Source organism: Nipponia nippon, unplaced genomic scaffold (genome assembly GCF_047370975.1).
Source record: "Nipponia nippon isolate SJK-2023a ecotype South Korea unplaced genomic scaffold, ASM4737097v1 scaffold_6, whole genome shotgun sequence".
NCBI lineage: Eukaryota > Metazoa > Chordata > Aves > Pelecaniformes > Threskiornithidae > Nipponia > Nipponia nippon.
The window spans coordinates 62,992,740-63,008,569 of record NW_028262380.1 but is presented as its reverse complement, the minus strand read 5'-3'; the positions used below and the strand labels follow the sequence as shown (position 1 = coordinate 63,008,569).

Here is a 15,830-nt window from a genome sequence, read left to right as displayed (position 1 = left end):
CAGGGTTGTCATCTCTAATCTTAAACTTCCAGATTTTCCAGGTCCACAGTAACACAACACATGGATGCTGTGCTACAGTTACAGGGGATGTAATATGGAGATGGTGTGTCTGTGCCAAGCAACTTTTTTATATGGGAATACTTCACTTTGCTATTCCCCAGTTTGTGAATTCTAGAAAGATGGAATATGGAAGCAACTACCAGTTCACCTAGCTACCACAGGTTCATAATGATCAAATGTAGTTGGACTATGTAGTTCAGACTCCAGGTATTATGAATCCCTTCACTTCTCCCATCTCCTCTTGAGCCTCATCAGTGAGCCCAAGAACTTGCATTGAATTACACTGCACCTGAAACACATTCTCCTAAGAGCTTCTAGTCTTGTTTTGAAACCTCCAGATCTTCAGCCCCTCCTTCCTCTTAGCAAGTTTTTCTAGAGGCTAATCACTTTCCTTTGTAAAAAAAAAAAAAAGCCTTAATACTAATTTGAATTCATCTGATTGCAGATCCTAGTCATTGATTCTCATTATGATTTTGATTACTGGATTAAGAAGTCCATTAGTTGTGGTGCTTCGTCCATGTAAATGTTCTTATACATTGTAGTCAAGCTGCTTCCCGTCTTCTTTAGCATGCCAAAGAGATTTAGCACTTTAAATCTTACTCTGTAAGGCATTTTGCTTTATCTGTGTAGCATCTTTCTTTTGTTATATACTGCTTTCAAATTTCTATTCACTGACTTCAAACGTGGATACGCTTTCAGCCAGCAGTTACTCTTTGTCACAGCTATGGGCCATTTTGAGTGTTCAAAATACTTTTTCTTAAACAACCCCCAAATTTAATTCCTTTTCCTGCTCCCAGTCAGTTTTGACTCTAATTTTCCTCACCTTTGACAAATTAGATTTTCTTAGACCACTAAGCATATGTGGTGGGTTGGAAAAATGCTTTGCTTGCCCTAGTGAATATAACCAGCTGTCCCTAAGCAACTATAGTCTTCTCATGTGCGATACATTCATCTTAACCTATCAGAAAAAAGTCCAAATTCACAGTTCCTGTGCTAGGTGTGATACCACTTTGCAAAGAATATTCTGACATTTGGACTTTAACATCCACAAGATAAAGCAGATAATAAAAAATACAATAAATTAATCTAAAACTGTTGGGTTAGGGTTTTTTTTTTGTTTGTTTGGTTGTTTTTTTTCTTTTATTGTTAGGAGAGAAAGATTATTTCAGTACAGGTTGCATTGGCCCTCCAACCTGTGTTTCCCAAATCAGAAATACCAAAAACCACACAGATGCAGACAGGTCTGACACATTGCAGACATGTGTCAAAGGAATAACCTAGAGCATGCCTAGTAGCCAAGAACAAACAGCTACCAGAAGGTCTTCCTGGGCTGTAGCAGTTAGCACATGGATTCATTTCCTGAGACAGTTCTGTATCCTGAGCTATAAATTACCCAACTGAAAAAGCAAATGGGTGTTAAATACACAGCTTGTCTACACAGCAGTGTGTTAGAGATACCTGAGCTAGTTCTGAGCACAATAACATTTCTATGCAGTTCAGTGCCATGCAGAAATGCTAGCTCCAGTCCCAGGAGGTAGCATAGTAGGCCTGTGTGGCCAGCAAGCCAGATCTCAGCAAGCTCTGTCACCACTGAGGCTGCTCCTACTTCCAGAGCGGGTGGTTTCAGCAGTTGTCCCACGATCATCGCACCACACCATTTTGCATGACATCATTGTTGGCCTACCATCACTCTTTGTGTCCGAGAGAGAGAGAGTGCCATAGCTGCTGCTTCTAACATTTCTTGATTGGTGTCCCATCTTTCAACAGGACAGTGCTTGCTGCTCCCTCCACTCTTGCTGAATTATTCTTGTTACATGAACAACAAACCATCCTCTTTGATCCTCCACATCAGGCAGCAGTGCTCCTTCTGCCCACTAAGGAAACAGCCCTCCGGCTAGGGAACCTCTTCATTCCCCATCACTCTTACAGCACTCCCAATTAAATTGGTCCAAATACCTCTTTTATTTACTTTATTTTTTTTTTTTTTTTAATTTTACAGAACATCATAGACAAATGCTCTTCCATGCCCTTAAAGAGCAGTTTGAATCAACACACCCCCTGGAGTGCTGGCTCCATTCACATAGCCTCTTTACCTGCTTCCTCTTTCCTAGACAGAGATTAGAGACAACTCAGAATAGATGATCACAGCAGTCCTTTCTGGCACTAAAAATGTATATAAGAAGGACTAGAAAACCCAAACTTCCTCTTGGGAGCTTGTATCTTTCTGTCCTGAGCACTCATCTTCCACATGCCTTCTGGAAGCTTTCTGCATTCAGCATGTCCAAAAAGGGGCAATGGGACATTTTGTATCTGGAAGCCTCTGGCTATATTCACATCCCTTTTTTTAGCCTGTAAATTCATGTCATGTTTCCTTCCCACCTTGCTGTCCTATTATGTTTCTTTGCTGAGGAATGTCACATTCTTGTATCATACAGAGACACAATACTGCTCCCCCTTTCAGAGCAGAGCTATCTCACTAAATATATGTAGGTATTGTGGAGGGAGTGAGAGTGCACTTCACTTGTAAGAGACAAGCAAAAAAAAAAATTTATTGCTATAAATCAGTGAGTTAACAAAGTTCAATGGTAAATGTGACGGTGGTTTAACAAGATTCGATGGCAAGGTACACTGGATTATTTACTGCATAGAGCACAGGGTCAGACAAAACTGTGAGGGAGACCCTCCTGTTGAGTCACGAGGTTCAGAAAGGACCCCCTTGCTTTCTAAACTTCTCAGAGAGGAGTCTAGCTGCAGTTGGATCCAATCCTAGTCCCATACTTGGTCAAAAGTTTATGTCTAAAGGATTATATATGCACAATCAATCCTTTATATAACTTAGCTAAGATTTCAAAGTTTAGCATGCTATTAGTCACTTACCAAGGATCTGTTGTGGCAAGGAATCTCTCAACCTCGAGTAGTAACCTTGAGAGGTGTCCCTACTCAAGGGGAGATCCTGGCATGCGGCCTGCTGCTGTGCAGGAGAGCTCAAAGGGCTCTTGGGCTGCTCACTATTTATGGGGGTAAGATGATTAACTCATAGTCATATTTACATACCGATTGCCTATGCTAGTTTCTTCCAAATTTGGCTTGAGTCGGACATTGACCAGCACTGTGGTTAGGTGGACACAGTCATAAATTAGCCCTTGGCTATTGTATTGTTATCTGTCTCCCTTGAATCCACTTTGAGCTGGACACTTCCATCACGACCGCCACTGGTGATTATTGCTTGAGCAAGATTAGGGGAAAAGGTCAAGTGGGGGGAGGGGGGGGGGGCGGAGCACACCGCCACAGTAGGTAAACACCCTGACAGCTTGGTGACTTAGTCAAGGTGTCAAGGGTCTCAGCTGACCATCTTCATTTCACTTGGAGAGACCAAATGAATTTTTAATGTTTCCCTATAGAAAAGCACTCAGTAAGCCTTTTTTAAGTATTACAATTTTGTATCTTCCTTGCCGGTAGTTTAAAATTATTTCCTCTGTGCTTCAGTAGAACATAAAAGCTCCAACCTATCAAGGAGAAGATATGCCACAGGAGTTAGGGGGCAATGGTGAAGGTTTCCTGGATATTGCATAAGCCAGGAACCACAAGAAGCTACCCCTTGTCCATGAAACCCTGCTTTCCCTCCCATTCTATGGCTGGGAGACTAAGTCCTTGGGACAGGAACAGGCATATTATGGTGTAAGCTATATACTGCTCCAGCCATATGCTAATCTAGAAACCCTCTGGTACAAACCACCTGTCCCAACCTAAGGAAGCAAGTAAACCTTGGCTATCCTACTTAGCCCTGCCTCTGAGGAAATTTCCTTTGTGGTAATGGTTTCTGGACTAGTGCAGGCTCACACCTGGGGCTCAGAGTATGGGCTATTGAGCAACGATTGTGTGTCCTTGACCATGAAGACATGTCATCTGTTTCTGTCCAGAACTTGGCCTTCCAGATTCCAAACCTGAGTTCCCAGAGTAATTCGAGTTCCCAGAGTAGCAGGATTACAACGGACACAGGAGCAGTGCGAGCAGCACCAGCAGTGGCAGCAGCAGGAGACATGCCAGATACATGAGGGAGACACGCCAGACACACAAGGGATATACGTGGACAAGGATAGGCTTGGCTGAACAGAGGGCATTCCCTGAGCAACTGAACCCAGACCTGCTGGTTGGAAGAGGCAGCAAGGGGCAGAGCCTGCACCCGGCAGTGCAGGAGATTTAAGCAGGCTAAAACAATCAGCCCAGCTGACTGCAACAGACAAGCATACATATTTCCCAGCGGGCAGACGCCTGGCAGTGGGCAGATGCTGCTGGCAGCACCCAACAAAAGGCAGTGTCCTCTGCTTCTCCTGAGCTTCTAGCACCTGGTAGAACAAATGCAGCCACACAGACAGAGCGCCTGTTCAAGCATGCGACCATGCGGGTTCCTGGCTGTGGGATGTGTGAAGGGATATTCCTAGAGGTGGAAAGTGATTGCAAGCAAGCCTGTGGGAGGTGTGACCAGATAGATTGACGATGAGCTGCTCTGCCTGGTGGCCGAGCTGCAGGAGGAGGTGGGCAGACTGAGGAGTATTCGAGAGTCTGAGACGGAGATTGATCAATGGAGCCATACTCTGCCATCTATGATGCATGGAAGCCAACTCAGCATGGCCGCTACGGAGGCAGGTCCAGGATCTGCTTTGTGCCAGGAGGCAGGCAGCTTTACAAGGGATAAGGAGGGGTGGAAGATGGTTACACCACGGAGCGGTAAGAGAAACCCCTCCTTAACCTCTAAGATACCCTTACAGAATAGGTACGATGCCCTGGGTACGGTAGACAAAGCGCATAATGAGATAGAGGAGGAACCTGTGCAAGCAGTCTTGCCAAGGTCAGAGAGACCAACCCCTCGCAACAAAACCTGCATTAAGACCAGCACCAAGAAGAAACAATGGCGAGTCATGGTCACTGGTGATTCCCTGCTGTGCAGAATGGAAGCACCCATTTTCAGAGCGGACCCTCTTTTCAGGGAAGTTTGCTGCCTCCCTGGGGCCCAAATCAGGGACGTCACCACAAGACTGAAGGGGCCTAGTACAACCTTCAGACTACCGTCCAGTCTTGCTCTTCCACGTGGGTACTAATGATGTTGCAACAAAAAGTCTGAGGTCAATCAAAAGAGACTTCAGAGCCCTGGGAAGAATGCCAAAGGATTCAGGAGCACAGGTAATGTTTTCCTCAATCCGCCCAGTAACGGGGGGAGACTTTGGAAGAAACAGGCGAGCAACAGTCCTGGCTCCAGGACTGGTGCCTCCCCCAAAACTTTGGGTTTCTAAGCCGTGGAAGAGCCTTTGAGGCACAAGATATGCTGGGGCCTGACGGGATCCACCTGTCCCGACGGGGAAAAGGCACCTTTGGGTGTAAGCTGGTGGGACAGATCGAGTGAGCTTTAAACTCAAATTGATGGGGGAAGGGGATACCAACAAGATTGCAGTAGGTAAACCAAGGGTTGGCATGGCATTGCCTGAGGGTGGCAATGCTAGTGGGAACATTTACACTGCTCCTGGGAGCACGGAGGGCTCAGGAGCGTATCTGAAATGCTTATATACCAGCGCACACAGTATGAGAGTCAAACAGGATGAACTGGAAGCGTTGGGCAGCTCCTAGAGCTACAACATCATTGGTATTGTTGAGACTTGGTGGAATGAGTCTCACGACTGGAGTGTTGAGATGGAGGGCTACAGGCTGTTCAGGAGAGAGGCTGGGCAGGCGAGGTGGAGGTGTCGCACTATACATAAGGGAGAGGTTTCATTGTACAGCCCTTACAGTTAGTGATGATGTGGTTGAGAGCCTCTGGGTGAGAATTATGGGGATGGAAAACAAGGGAGATGTTGTAGTGGGTGTCTACTACCGATCACCCAGCCAGGATGTGAGCACGGATGAGTTATTCTACAGGCAATTAGGAGAAACTTCTGGATCGGTAGCCCTTGTCCTTATGGGAGATTTCAACTTCCCAGCCATAACTGGAAATATCATACTGCTGTGACAAGCAGGTCTTGGAAATTCTTGAAGTTTGTAGGAGATAACTTCTTGTCATGAGTACTCAACTGGGAAAGATGTCCTCCTAGACTTGCTATTTGTGAATAGAGAAGTACTCGTGGGAGATGTGATGGTAGGTGGCTGTCTTGACCACAGTGATCATGAAATGGTTGAGTTTAAAATTTTCAGTGTAATGAGAAAAAAGGATAGCAAAGTTGCTACCCTGGACTTCAGGAGAGCAAACTATTCTGGGAGTTATTCAGCAGAGTACCCTGGGAATCTGCTTTTGAGGCCTCAGGAGTCCACGAGTGCTGGTCAGTCTTTAAGAGCCACCTTTTAGAAACACAGAAGCAGGCAATCGCACTGTCTTCTAAGTCAAGCAAGCAGGGCAGAAGTGCCGCTTGGCTGAACAGGGAACTTCTCATGGAGCTCAAGAGGAAAAATAAATTTTATGATCTCTGGAAGTGAGGTCAGGCTTTGCAGGAAGACTACAGATCTGTGGTTCATATATGCAGGGAGAAGACACAAAAGGCCAAAGCGCAGTTAGAGTTGAAACTGGCCAGTGTTGTGTCAGATAACAAGAAGGGCTTTTTTAAGTACATGAATAGCAAGAGGAGGTCTAAAGAAAACATTGGGCTGATACTTGTTGAAGACTGTCACCTGACTAATAGAGATGAAGAAAAAGCGGAGGCATTCAATGCTTTTTTTGCCTCAGTCTTTAATAATACTGATAGACCTTGGGCTGCCCAGTCCCCTGAGTCGGAGGACCACAAGTGTGGGACAGTGACTTTCCTTTTGTGAACACTAAAATTGTAAGGAACCAGCTGTATCAGCTGAATGTTCACAAGTCCATGGGGCTGGTAGGAAGTAGAGTAGTAGTAGCTCCTTCCCAGAGTAGTGAAGGAGCTAGCGGATGTTATGGCAGGACCCCTCTCAATCATCTACCAAAGGTCTTGGGAGTCTGGGGAGGTCCCTGCTGACTGGAAGATAGCCAATGTTATTCCAGTTTACAAAAACTACAGACCTGTTAGTCTAACCTCAGTTCCTGGAAAAATTAGGGAGAAGATTATACTGGGTGCTAGGCACCATTAGCACATTTGCTGATGATACAAAACTGGGAGGTGCTGTTGACTCTCTTGAGAGAGAAGTTGCCTTGCAGAGGGGTCTAGATAGACTGGAGCATTGGGCAATTATTAATGGGATGAAATTTAACAAGTCCAAATGCTGGATTCTGCACCTAGGATGGAGTAGTACCAGGCACAAGTATAAATTGGCAGACAAGTGACTGAAGAGCAGCCCTGCAGAAAGGGACCTGGGGGTACTGGTTAACAGCAAGCTCAGTATGAGTCAGCAGTGTGCCCTGGCAGCCAAGAGGGCAAACTGGATGTTGGGGTGCATCAAACACTGTATTACCAGCTGGTCAAAAGAGGTGATTATCCCATTGTGTTTAGCATTAGTGCAGCCTCACCTTCAGTACTGTGTGCAGTTCTGGGCCCCAAAATTTAAGAAGGATGTTAAAGTAATCAAATGTGTCCAGAGGAGGGCAATGAGGCTGGTGAAAGGGCTGAAAGGCATGTCCTATGAGGAGTGGCTAAGGACTTTGGGTTTGTCTAGTTTGGAGAAAAGGAGGCTGAGGGGCTATCTCATTGCTCTCTACAGCTTCCTGAGAACAGGAAGTGGAGAGGGAGGTGCTGATCTCTTCTCCCTGGTATCCAGTGACAGGACGCATGGGAATGGTTCAAAACTGCACCAGGAGAAGATTAGACTGGACATTAGGAAGCATTTGTTTATTGAGAGGGTGGTCAAACACTGGAACAGGCTTCCTAGAGAGATGATCAATGCCCCAAGCCTGTCAGTGTTTAAGAGGTATTTGGACAATGCCCTTAATAACATGCTCTCCCTTCTGAGGGGAACGGAGGGTCCCATATGCTGACCAGACCCAACCCACAGGGAAGTCTGCTGCCTCCCTGGGGCCAGGATAAGAGATGTCACTAGAAAACTCCCTAGTCTGGTAAGGTCCTCAGACTATTACCCACTATTAGTTCTTCATGTCGGCAGCAAAGAGATAACAAAGTGAAGTCCTAAGTCAATCAAAAGGGATTTCAGAGCCTTGGGGCAGTTGGCTGAAGAATCAGGTGTTCAGGTGTTTTCTTCAATCCTTTCAGTAGCAGGGAAGAATATTGAATGGAACAGGCAGACCCAGCTGATCAACATGTGGTTCCGAGGCTGGTGTCATCAGCAGAACTTTGGGTTTTTCAATCATGGGATGGTCTGTACATCACCAGATCTACTGACATCTGATGGGATGCACCTTTCTCAGAAGGCGAAAAGGGTTTTTGCTCAGGAGCTAGCAGGGCTGATTGATAGAGCCTTAAACTAGATTGGAAGGGGGAAAGGGACAACACCAGACTAGTCAGTGACAAGCAACAGGATGGCATGCCCAAGTTCGAGGAGCTGTGTGCTAGTGAGATTCCTCAGGCTGCTCAACGAGGTAATGGGCACAATGAACCACACTTGAAGTGTTTCTACACAAATGCGTGCAGCATGAGGAACAAGCAAGAGGAGCTAGATGCCTTGGCCCAGTCCCAGAGATATGACATCATAGGCATAAGTGAAACCTGGTGGGATGAGTCCTGTGACTGGTGTGTTATGATGAATGGTTACAGGCTTTTCAGGAGGGATAGGCAGGCCAGGCGAGGCAGGGGAGTGGCATTGTATGTAGCGGAGGGGCTGGAATGCATGGAGCTAGCAGCTGGCGATGGCACAGTTGAGAGCCTCTGGGTAAGGATTAAGGGACAGACAAATAAAGCAGATGTTGTTGTGGGAGTCTACTATAGGCCACCCAGCCAGGATGACGACACTGATGAGTTATTCTTTAAGGAACTAAGGGATGCTTCTAAGTCATCTGCCCTTGTCCTTATGGGGGACTTCAACTTGCCAGATGTCAACTGGGAATACCACACAGCTGGTACAAAAAGGTCCAGAAGATTCTTAAACCATCTGGATGATAACTTCTGGGTACAGGTACTAAGGGAACTGACCACAAAAGGTGTCTTCCTCAATTTGTTGCTTATTAACAGAGAGGGTCTCGTGGGTGAAGTGGCAATTGGTGGCTGCCTTGGCCACAGTGACCATGAAGCAGTCAAGTTTAAAATATATGGTAACAGGAGGAAAACTGCCAGCAAGACCTCAACTCTGGATATGAGGAGAGCTGACTTCAGGCTGCCTAGGGAACTACTTAGTAAGGTCCCCTGGGAAAAAGCTTTTGAAGGTCCTGGGGTCCATCAGTGCTGGTTACTGTTTAAGTACCACCTCCTAAAAGCACAGGAGCACGTTCCAAAACATCAGAAGTCAAGCAGGTGAGGTAGGAGGCCGGCTTGGCTGAGCAGGGATCTTACTCTAGAACTAAGGCGAAAAAATAAAGTATATGGCCAGGGGAAGCAAGGTCAGCTGACATGGAAAGACTACAGAGATGCTGTTCGCCACTGTAGGGAGGAAATTCGCACGGCCAAAGCTCAATTAGAGCTGAAGCTGGCCGGTACTGTGAAGGACAATAAAAAGGGCTTTTTAAAATATGTTAATAGCAAAAGGCAGGCCAGACATAACATTGGCCCGTTACTTGACGAGCATGGTCATCTCACAAACAGGGACACAGACAAAGCAGAGACATTTAATGCTTTCTTCGCCTCAGTCTTCAACATCAGTGATGGGCTCTGGGGGGCTAGAGAACCATGACTGTGAGAATGATAAACTCCCAGCCAACCCCAAACTTGTGTGGGATTTGCTGCTCCAGCTGGATCACTATAAGTTACTGGGGCCCAATGGGATTCATCTGAGGGTACTTAAAGAGCTGACTGATGTCATAACGAGACCTCTCTCAATGATTTTTCAACGCTTTTGGGAATCTGGAGAGGTCCCAGTTGACTGGAAGCTGGCAAATGTTGTCCCAATCTTCAAGAAGGGCAACAGGGATGACCCTGGTAACTACAGGCCTGTCAGTCTCACCTCTGTGCCTCGCAAAATCATGGAGAAGATTATTCTGGGAGTTATTGAAAAACACCTGAAAGACAACACAGTCATTGGTCCCAGCCAGCACCGACATTCAAGCCAACTGGAGCTCAAGAATCTGCAAGCCAACTGAATGGCTGGATGCAAGTCAGATGGACACTGAAAAAAACATCAAACACAGGGAATTTGCTTATCCTGGATGATATCTTTAAGCAGATATATGCATTCTAATGAAAACAGATATCCTGTGAACAATACTGTCTATATATGCCCAACAAGAATACTTTTAACCCTTCCAGAATAACACCTCTGAAAATTGGACTAGATCTATGGGCCCAAACATATCACAGTCTTTCTGGTTTTTTTTTTTTCACTTTCTTCATCCATGCAGTGGATAATAATACGTAAATAATAATAATAAATAAATAATCCTATTGCTGTGCTCCTCTATTAATTGTTTACATTTAATGTCCCTTTTCTACTAAATATTACCATTAACTTACCAAGTGTCTTGAAGGCACTGGTGCTTGCCTGAGATATGTGCTACTAAACAAGCAGGGCCTTAGAGTGAATGCTGCATGAAAGGGCAGAGATCCAGTCCTTTCAAAAATGCCAAGAAATTGCTGTTCCCCAGGCTTGCACTGCTTCTGCTATTTCTCCATTTTTTTTGCCAAGAGAGGACATCATTCTTATTTTCTCTTTCTTTGTGAAAAGTGGTCACATCAGCCAGGGTATTTTCTAAATCCGTCCTCTCCTAAACAAAGTAGAACAGTATTCAGTGCTCCTTATGTTCTGATTTTAATCTCTGATGTTCCCAAGTGCAGGAACATAAATTCCTATACAAGAGGATATCTGACAGGAGGAAGTCCTTTAATCTAGCAGATGAAAGTCTAACAAGATCCAGTGGCTGGAGGTTGAAGCTAAATAGTAGCCAATCTGAAATTAAAGGCACAATTTGTTGCCTTTTCTTTATTTTAAGAGGATACTTAATCATTCGAACATCTCCTGGTGGTGGGGAATAGTGAATTTGTCATCACTTCAAACCCAGACCAAGGCAAAGCAAGGATGTGTATGGGGGGAGTGACTCAGACAGCTTTTTTTAGCCATGTAATTCAATACCTAAATTAAGAGATCAGTCTCTCTAGATCCCTCTAAAGGCACTGGAGAGAAAGGGACGTTCAAGACAAGGGGGATTCAAAGCAGAAGCCTAACAGCTGATCTGAACATCTCTCCCTAGTGAATGTAGGCTATAAAGAAGAGCAGAGCAGAGAAGTGAATAGTTCAGTTGGAAGGGACCTACAATGACCATCTAGTCCAACTGCCTGACCACTGCAGGGCTGACCAAAAGTTAAAGCATGTTATTAAGAGCATTGCCCAGATACCTCTTAAACACAGACAGGCACAGGGCATCGACCACCTCTCAAGGCAGCTTTGCTGTATTTTGGCTTAGCACTAGGCAGCTAGTCTACATTTAGATGGGACAGATGCTACAATGAGACATCCCAGTTTTGTCAGGTTTTCATAAAAATATTCTCCCTCCACCCCTCAGTCATCCTACAAGCACTGTAGAGGAGGTGGGGTTATGCATGCATGCATCCCCACTGATCTGAATGAGTCTGTAAGGTTCCTATAAAGATGCACAAGCACAGGACTGTCATAGTCTAGACTGCAGGGGGACAGCTGGAGTAGGTACTGCAGAAAGAGGGGGCAAATGTGGGCCTGCCGCAAACTTATGTTTTCCATGAGTGGTACCCAAGGTGTCCAACACTGCCTTCCCAACCCAAGCTGATTCAATGTTGATGGTGACACCGCAGAAGCCTCTAATTTGTTGCTGCTGACAACAGCCAAGCTCTTAAATTTTGTGGTCTCCATGCCTGCTAGCACACCAGTCCCCTTATCAAACCTTATCAAATCTATGACACATAATGGAGATCTCCTTCTCCTCTTTTCTCTATGCTTCCACATAGGATCAAATTCTACTCTCGTTCCTTGTTAAATATCTAAGCTGAGAGCAAATCGTGAAAATCTCCTCAGATGGACTGTGAGGACCATAAAAGAGAGTATGTACTCCTTCTTTCTGCTGCACAGAAATCAGTCTGGTTTTCTGCATGCAGCTGCCTTTCCTGCCCATCCCCACTGTCTCAGCACTATGCCACGGCTGATGCTGAGCCAAAGTTAATGCTCTGGTGAAAAACCTTCAGCTAAGCCTTCCCTGAGTATAAAAGGATACATGGGAGGAAAGAGGTAACTGGGCATTTCTCTCTTTTTTTTGAGTGTGACACTAAAGGCAAGGTTGAATTTTCAAGCTGAGAGGTAAATAATACACGAAAAATACTTTCCTCAAGAGTGAGGAAAAGTCAAGCCACAATCTAAACTTCTAGTAGTTCCATGTGAGAGCCTAGATGTGGGGGAGAGACTCAGCTAGTGTAAAACAGCCTAGATCTCTTGCCTGCAATGAGCTGTGTTGGTACAGAGCAGCTGAAGATAGGCAATGATGATATACACACAACAGACCTACATTCTGCCCTGGTCAAAGCTGTTCCTAGCTAACTGGAGGGCAGTAGGAATACAACCTCCTTCTTTTTTTACATTTCAGAGATTGGAAAGGCAACGTGTTAACAAAACAAAACAAAAGATACAGAGCAGGAGAGAGAGAAGAGCACAGAGGAGGCCCACAGGGAAAGAAAAATATTCAGATAACGGAGTGAGGGTGAGGCTGGCAAACTTTGTGGCAGTGAAACAACAGATGGGCTATAATTTTAGTGAGTCGTCCCACAGATGGTTCACCAGATGGATTCTGCTGCGTTCATACAGCTTAGGTAGAAATTTCAGATGCTGATCTTGACAGGCAGGGCAGCTTCAGCATAGACAGGATCCTTGCTTTACCTTGCTTTGTGCATTTGCTGTTCTGACACAAACTGGCAGTGCAAGGACAATGCCAAGTGTCACAATATTAGCCAGCCTTTGCACTCCTTAGATGCCACTTAGATTCAGATTTTCTCTGTCAGTTTTAGGAAGGAAAAAGTTTGCTACAAATGGATTTACCACCTCATTTCTGCCAGCCAGTTAAATGACAAATGCTGTTCTCTGGAAAACAAAGATGTCTGCAGATTGCAATGATTTCTTTTTACGGAGAAGACTGTCATTCTGGGTGGCATCTTTGACAGAATATAACTTCTCCAAGGGGTGAACCATCTTTCCACTTTACACTGTGGGAGTCTAGATTCCCAAACGGCCTCAGTGAGTACTAATGCAATAAAGAGGAATTAAAGGACAATTACAGTCCTAAGATTCAACAAAACAGTACCACCTAATTTTTTTACTTGTGGATGTTCATGGGGCATGTGGATATGTAGGAAAGAACTTTCTGACCATTTTTCTCCTACAGTACATCTTGCAAGCTAATGAGAAGGGCTAGCATATAAGAATATTCCTTTCTTCTACGTATAGAGGTCATCTTGCATTTGCTCTTCTCAACAGACTGTCTTCACCTCAGATTCCAGCCTCTTGATACCAAGGCTGAGAGGAGCAAGAAAAGCTTTAAACAGATATGCAGGAGAATGTCAGTAGAGACTCATTTAATCTCCATGTGTGGTCTTAAAAAATAGCTAGAGAAAATGTAAGCAGCTGAAGGACAGCAATGAATAAAGAAATGGCAAAGGGAGGTGGGAAATAAAACAACGGCAAAAAGCAAGTGATTTGGGTCAAGATCACTTCTAGAGAAGGGCAGTAGAAGAGATCCTGCTAAGGGTCCATACAGTGTATTGTAGGTTTTAGACTGGGATATGTCTTCAGTGTTATTAAGCGAGAAATATTATCAGGGACATTAGGGAGAGTTTAGATTATCACATATAAACTGAAGCAAAAATGCTATTAATGAGGTAAGAGCCAGATACACCTGGAGATAACAGCTGACTGACTTTGTCACTGCACTTTCTCCAAAGCAGCAGGAGATGAAGTTTTTTTAGATTTTTGTTTTGGTAAATTATAAGGCCATTGTAAAATTACCTGAATGTGGATGAGACTTGGAATGTATTTTTTTTTAAGTCAGAGGAGCAAGAAGAAATTAAAAAAATCAAAACCCTTCTAAAATTTTTTCTCAGCAGTAATTGAAAGAATGATCCTCTCTGAAGGAAAAAGTAGACTTCTTAGCAAAGACAGCTATGTTCAGAGCTGAAGACACGCAGCAAGAAAATAAGAATTGCTGAAAAAAACCCCAACCTTAAAAAAACAACTAAGCAAGCAAATAATCACAAGGACACGTTTCTGCCTGGAGTTTCACTGTCCACATCACCTCTGCTCCCACCACTTTTCCCTGAACATCCACAGGGTACTATGGACCCTTAGAGGAGGCTTCCAGAGGCACTGACATATTGCTACTCAAAGGTAAAGGCATGCTTTGGCAGAGTGCATAAGAACCGTCTTCTCATCCTCTTTCCACTCTCTTCTGCCTTCTTCCTCAATGACAGACGTCAGAAGATATTCAATACCTCCAGATAAGGAATGTTACACTGTCTCTTCCTCATCCATTCATGGACAGGATCACCATGTCAGGAATGTCAGTTGACTCACTGACATTTTCAGGTAGCCAGTGACATACTCCACAAATGTGTCTCATCATTTCCTGCAAGTAGACATGTAGGCAGTGTGCTGTCCATGCCATAACTTTTAAACTGGCACCACTAATTGAATGGAATAATTCCCTTAATGACATGCGCTTATACATGTCCTGGCTAAATCCATGCAGTGTGCAAAATTAAAATGTATTGCCTTTGCTAAAGAGTCACACATTTTGCTTTTATGGTATAGTTTGAGGTACTGGGGGTTTGGATATGTTCTGCCTGCATCAGTTGTATAATGAAATCCTCAGCTGATGTCTGCACCGAGCACATTCTAGTAACATGCTGATGAAAATTAGTAGCTCCCTTGACTTCAATGAAGAAACACTAGTATAAACCCAGTATGCAATCCTACCTCAATCACTGCATTTTATAGATGGCTTTCAGAAGTGCTCAGCTACACACTGGGCTAAGGCTAATGGGATCTCTAGGCACCCAAAAACCTTGAAAGCTAAAAACTTGAACAAAGGGAGAGAGTTTTCCACGGAAACATGAAGAGACCCTGCTTTAGAGAAGCGTACTGCATTAATGGTCATGCAAGTGCTTATAGAGTGGCTGCAATCAATCAGAACCACAATAAAATATTCAATAGCTTATGACCCATCAAATACAAAAAGGAAATCCTTATGTCATTATGGTGAGGACATAAAATCTATACAGGTATTCCTTTTTCCTGTTTGCTCGTATCTCATTTCCAGCTAGTACTGATCCTTCAATTCGTGGTTCTTACCTGACACTGGCCTATTAATATAATTTTACTAATCTTGGATTAAATTAGGTATAGCCCTTTTTACTAGGCTGCATTTCTATCTCAGAGTTGGTTATTTTTTTGCTTTTGACTACTGTTATCACATAAAAAACACAGGAAATTAAGAGCTGCTTGATTTTCCCAAAGAATTTATTTCAATTTCCTGGCAGCTGTCATCATCAATGTCATAACCACACTGAATTCATGTTCTGTGATAATGTATGTCACACAGAAATCTGAGAAGGCACATATGAGTACATAAATATTTGAACACATCAGAATTGTATGAAAGCAGAGGAAGTTAGTTGCCATCCCCAGACACTAGTATTACCTATGGTCTACCTCCAGTTATTTGTACAAAATTAATCTGTATCTGAAGTAAAATGTTCAACTATTTTTAA

General features: G+C 44.2%; 1 pseudogene; it reads left to right on the top strand.

Moving 5' to 3' along the window:
* The window catches only part of LOC148051519 (uncharacterized), a 32,593-nt pseudogene extending 27,132 nt beyond the window's left edge, over positions 1-5,461 (top strand).
* The last annotated feature ends 10,369 nt before the right edge of the window (positions 5,462-15,830 follow it).